The sequence below is a fragment of the Podarcis liolepis genome, assembly GCF_965112155.1.
Source record: "Podarcis liolepis genome assembly, chromosome: Z".
In the NCBI taxonomy this organism is placed as follows: Eukaryota; Metazoa; Chordata; class Lepidosauria; order Squamata; family Lacertidae; genus Podarcis; species Podarcis liolepis.
In genome coordinates this window covers 26,777,903-26,783,902 of record NC_139570.1, presented here as the reverse complement: position 1 = coordinate 26,783,902, position 6,000 = coordinate 26,777,903, and the positions used below count along the sequence as shown (strand labels likewise).

Below are 6,000 nucleotides of genomic sequence, written 5' to 3'. Positions count from 1 at the left end.
TAGCTGGGGCTACTGAGTAATGAATGCCAACAACACCTGGATGACCACAGGTTCCCCACCCCTAATATATGGCTTCCCTCTTACACAGACACACACCAAAACCAATAACCATCCCCACCTGAATAACCCCTGCTACCCACACCAGGAACCTAACATGATCTTCCTTTTCTTTTTAAATGTTTTGGGCTGTGGTGGCTTTCTGGGGTGTGGGGGGAGTGCGCTTTAAAAGGACTCTTAGCAAAGCGAGGGTTGTGGATTTGGGCTGGGGCTTGCAAACAGTCTCTTCCTCCCCTCCTGCCCGAGCGCACCCCCACCCCCTCTGTCGATGGCGTTTTCCAGAACCCCGTGAGAGAGAAGCGAGCAAACGACCGAGAGGGCTGGATCCCAGTCCAGGCAGAGAAAGGACTGGAGGGGCGGGGGGGTCGTCTCTGGTGGGGAAGAGGAGCCAGCGAGCAGCGGCGGCGGCTGCTGCTGCTGCGGGCGAGACCGCTAGTCAGTTTCGCGCCTCTCTCCCCCACATCTGCTAAGGTGGTGACACGGATCGCTCGTCTTCGGGCGGGAGGGGACGGGAGTCTCACCAGCAACCCTTTGCTGCTCTCTGCTCCCCATCACACCCGGAATCCAGGAGCAGCAGCGGAGGTGGCGGCGGCTGTGGAGGAGATTTGGGATTGTAGCCAATCCAGAGCGCAAAGAAGCGAAGGCTGCGTCTGCCTGACAGCCCCCCATTCATCCTCTCTCTCCCTCCCGCACCTTGTGCCCGCTTGGCTTGGGACCTGGGTTGGAAAATGAAGATGCCGTGACGTCTAAAGGTTGGTTGCCCGATGGGCAAGTTTGGTGGGGCCAAGTAAAGGAGTCCGGTGGAAGAAGGAGCCGCGGGACTCTTCTTCCCCCACCTAGCGCTCCTCCGTCTCCCCTACCCACCCCAACGGCCACGGGGGCTGGATTATTATTCCTGCTGTTGCATCCCTGCCAAAGAGGAGCGTGCCTCACCCACGAGGGAGCCTGAGGATCACAGTCCGGATCATGTAGAGCCCCAGTTGTTTCTCGCTTAGGTGAGTCTGCTGGAGCTCGAGGGGTGCGAAGGAGGAGGAGGAGAAGAGGGGTCGTGTGTGGAGGGAAGCAGTGGGCTTTGAACCCCTTTATGGGGATCTGCTTTGTCTGCTATGAATCTGATCTATGTGTGCTCCGTGGGCTGGAAAGGAGAGCTAAATGTTGGGGTCATGGTGGGGCCGTTTAGGGATGGTTCAGGCTTAGTTAGGGGTACAATATAGGGAGGGAAGGAGGAGCCCCCCATCGTCTGTCTCAGATCATGTGTCTATCCTCGTGGAGCTCCTGAATCTTTAAGGTCTGGGAGCAAAGTCAGTCACAGTCCAATGCTCTTTAAAGAGCAATGGTGCAGACAGGTGCAGATGGATTGCAGCTGTACCCCAAGAATAAGCAGTGGAACCTGGTGCGCACCGACCTGATATCTCATTTCTCTGTGCTCCCCCCCCCCCCTGTCCTCGAAATCGCACCTCTGAATATGGTGCACAACAAAAAAAGAGGGAAGGGGTGGGTGACACTACCATTCCCAAGGCAGACAGACCTTGTAGGAAGCATGTTTCTGTTTTGTTTTCTTACTCCAAAGCAAATCCATCTTAATTCAACCGGACTGACTCCCAAGCAAGTGTGCAGAGGATTTACAACTCCTTTAACAGCGCGATCCTATGCATGTCTTCTCAGAAGTGAGTCCATTTGAATTACTCCCAGGTAAGTGGGGATGGGATTGCAGCCAACATCTGCCCTTATGGAGCAGCTATGTTTGACCTGGACTGTGGTACAAAAGCAACACTTTGCTTTGTGGGGTTGCACCTTGAAATAAAGGCTGTTGTTGTGGTCTCCAAAAGAGAGGAGGGGGAAAAGAATCGACCCGATGAAAGAGAAAAGATGTGTGCTGCTTCACATGTGACTTTGTTCTGGGGCACACTTACATCATTTATTTTGTAAGTGTGCATCCTAAAAATGTAATGTGTGGATGAGATAGAACATGTGTTTGGAGGAACAGGTGCTGTAAGGATGCACCCCTCACAGACAGAAGACTGGGTGCAGAGCCTTGCCAACTGGTCCAGCACCAGCCCTCGATTTGCTTTTGTAGTGCTTGCAAAGGCCCTTGAGAAGAAGCCCTCTTTGCTGCTGAAGATCTCTGAAAGGCCATCTAGGGTAAAAGGGACGAGATTGGCTTGGTTTTATGATTTGCTCATACCCTCGCAAGGACCTGGGCTTCAAAACCAGCCTCTCTCTCCCTCTCCTTTTTAAAGACCTGGTATGATTGCTTTCTGGGCTTCCTCCGCCCCTTCTCCCAGGATGCTGAGTGCCTCAAGTCTCCCTCTCAGACACTGTTTTGCCCTCAGAGAACTGTAAATCCAACACCTGTCACAGCAAAGGAAGCGGGATTGAGGGGAGGCTGCAGGTCTCTTCCCCTCTCCCTTTGATATGCATGTAGCCAGAAAATATGTTGAAGCAGGGAAGTCAGCAGGGAAGTGAATGTGACTTTTTCACCAGGGCACTCTCGCTGCTGCAGCAGTTAGAAAAACCAAAGTGGCCACGCATTGCCAAACTGGCCTCCATTCAGGACAGCTCAGGAGGCTGCGCAAACTTGCAAAGGTGCCAACTCCTTTGAATTTTATTACCAGAGAGGGGGCAGGGAATTGCAAGGTCTTAAATCTAAGTGACAGTGTTTAATTTATAGTAGGCTTAACTGTGCGCTCAATTTTTGTTTAATGCGGTGTGGATTTTATCCCTGGCACAGGTTAATTGCCTGTATAAATACACACCTATATTTATACAAGTGAAGAATGAAGGGGTGTGTGTATTTTTAGTGTTTTGTCTCCCTCTGTGTGAGAGAGAAACACACACACAACCATTGGAATCCAAAAGGTAGACATGATGTCATTGGGAGGTATTCTGTGCTCTAAAGGTTGCACATCAGATGCAGTTCTCTTCTCCTCTACCCTCGGTTGCCAGCTGTTCGGCCATTTGTGAGCTCTCTCTGACATTTTAAAATGCACACACTACTTCTTTAAGATTTCAATGACTGTTCACCTCTATTTGATTTCATGATACATGGGATTTAACTGCTGCCCTCTGATGCTTCAACAGTTTCCAAGCATTTGAACTCCTTGCTAGTGTTATTGACACAGATGATTCAAACACGTAGGCTCTTGCTACCAGTGCTCTTATCATAATTGGTGCTCTCTTGGGCTACTTGGAAACTACACGGACTTCTTTTTGTGTCCCAGGCTGAATCAAAGGGGACATTGGCCTGAACTTTATTTGCTGTTCTGCCTATTTCTACTGTTGCCATCAAATCTAGTTTTGTCTGAGAACCTTTCTGGAGCAGCAGGAGCCAAAGTAAACATTGCATCAGGTGAAATGTAAACCAGACATGTTTAGTGCAGTGTCCAAGTAGTGGTAATGGAGTGGAAAGTTTAGGGGGAAAGTGTAGGGGTTCATTTTCTGTAGATCTGTCAAGGCCACAATATCTGTTTTCTCTTTCCAGCAAAGATTAAGACTTCCCAAGTGACCTTTGGCAAATCTTTTGTTTTTCTGATGCTTTGCTATTTCTCCCCATGCAAAATTTTGTTGCCGTACTTTGATGCTGGTTTTCTTAATCATCTTTCAAGAAAACTAAAAATTGGACATAGCCAGTTTCATGGGATATTTTTCTATCCCAAGTGATTTCCAGTGTAGTATGAAATTGATATGGAGTAGCATGAAACTGACACATGAAGTTTGGGAAGGGGGTTCTTTACCCCAAGCCAATTCAAATGTTCCCACCAAAGACATGTGTGTCATGTCAGATTAATGGCACTTATATCCTTCTTTGGATCAGATTTTGCTGGAAAAACAACATGGGGCTTTAAACAAAAAACACCTAAAATGGGCTGACATTATCTGGGGTAAAAAACTGAACTGGAGGTTCAGCTGGTTTTCTTATAATTTTTTTTGTAAAGTGGCTGAAATTCAGGGACATTGTATATTCCTGTGTAGTTGACAATAAACTAGGATGCAGAATGGATTCCAAACTCATTTTCTTGGAAGAAGGTTTTAAGAGAAGTGCTGTATAAATGCAAAACATGCTTACTGCTGATATCAAGCTGCAGCAGAAGCCACTATGCTGTTGATTTCTTTCCCTAAAGCCTGAAATAAAAGAATCCAAAACTTGTACCATTTTTCTATATATGCGGATCTACAAGGGCTTGGAAATTTAGCTTTATTATACTGAATAAAAAAGCACAGGGAAGAAAAGAGACACGTGCTCATTTGTTCTCTCTCTGAATATTCACATCCTGTTCTTTTAATTTGAAGTGCTTAAGTAGTAGGTAAAGGAAACATCATTATTTTCCTTTCAGCTCACCTAATGAGCACTAACTGCATCTATATATGAGAGCAAGTACATGGTTCTGTTGACACAAACATGGGCTCTTCATGTCCCCTCTCTTCTCATATTTTGATTTGCAGTTATTCTTTGCTATTGTTGTTCCTCTCACTATGCCAACAATAAATGGATGAGTAAGTTATCAGGGAAATGTAGCCCACATAATTTAAGATATTGTGTTGCGCACATATTCCCCATAATGAAAGAGCCCAGGTGTTGGCTTGGTTTTGAGCTGTGAAAAAATAAGACACCAAATTGTTATAACGCATCCTGCTACTGCTGTTGATTTGATGTGCGGAAGATCTAGAAAATCTTGACTGCAGAATCTTGGTGTTTTCCCTAAACATTCACTTTGTTTCTATCTCAGGGGATTAGAAATTTGTTTTCCAAGTTGAGCTTCCCTTTGCCCTCTACTTGAAACAGATGATCCTCCTCCCATCAGCTTGGAGCCAGGAGGGGTATTTTTGCTCCTGCATTTGTGATTAGTTTCGGAGGCACCATGAAACCCTCCAAGCTGGCAAAGAGGGTAAGAGGTTATGGGCTTTGGAAGTCATTCAACTGCTTCCAGGTGCTCTGAGCTTTCGAAGTGATACGGAGTGGTTTTAGCATGAGATCAGGGAGGAGACCCTATTCTCACCCTCTTGGGAAAATTTGAGCAGAGTTCTTGGATAGCTACTAAGACTAATCCAAAATTGTGGGTCATCACTTTAAATATGTATTTGCCACACAAATTAAAAATCGTAATAGGCTTAATATTGAGGGCATTGGGAATGCTTCCATTTTTTGGCCTTGGGGAGGAAGGGTGGGATATAAATTGAATTAATTACAATAACAACAACAGTAACCAACACCACTGCTTTCCACTTTGTTGGTTTTAAATTAAATTTCCAAATGGGGGCTCTTCCCCAAACTTATTAAACTACGTAAGAGGAGACAAAGGTTGCAAGCCTTCCATACAAGTAAAGTTTCACCGAGTAATTAACATATTTAGTCACTATTTCTTGACAGAGTTTTTAAAAAACGAATTCTTCAATTCTATCAAAGTCAGTTGTCATGATTTAGTGAATTTTTCATGACTTTTAAAAACTGTTCCTCTACCAACGTAGCATTTGAAGATTCCCATGGCTTTGCTAGTTCTCTTTTAGAAGCTGTCAATAAATTTGCCACCAATTCCATATCTCCATGTTCCTTGCAGTATAATTTAAAATATTGCATTTGATCCTCCAGGAGATATCAGTTCTTCCGAAGCAACATTTACTAAAAATAACAATGTGCACACACTTATTCTTCATGAATGGCTTGATTCACATATCCTGAAAAAGAACTAAAATGGAAATGAAATGAGAAAGAGGACTCTTTCCCCCAATCTAATATTTCCCAGAGTAAGGATGGATATGATTTTGCAAGAATTTTCATTATGTGCTCTTTTTTTCTTGTACTTTAAGATATGGATAAATTGGCCAGTCTATCAATTTTTAAAAATAGAATTCCATGTGCTTAAGCAAAACTAGAGTGAATATTTGAGCTCTTGGAACAGTTAAACATAGCTATTCTGTGTTCTTGAGTATATCCTCTTGCTTAAA

General features: G+C 44.9%; 1 protein-coding gene across 6 annotated transcripts in view; it reads left to right on the top strand.

Moving 5' to 3' along the window:
- The first annotated feature begins 268 nt into the window (after positions 1-268).
- TRPC5 (transient receptor potential cation channel subfamily C member 5) overlaps positions 269-6,000 on the top strand; it is a 174,930-nt gene continuing 169,198 nt past the window's right edge. For 2 of the 6 annotated variants that reach the window (XM_083485025.1, XM_083485024.1), the window contains exons 1-2: positions 269-1,052; positions 1,628-1,749. The gene's annotated coding sequence lies outside the window, so the exon portion shown is untranslated. The remainder of the gene's footprint in view (positions 1,053-1,627; positions 1,750-6,000) is intronic. The other 4 variants (XM_083485023.1, XM_083485026.1, XM_083485027.1 and 1 more) reach the window with 3 other exon arrangements.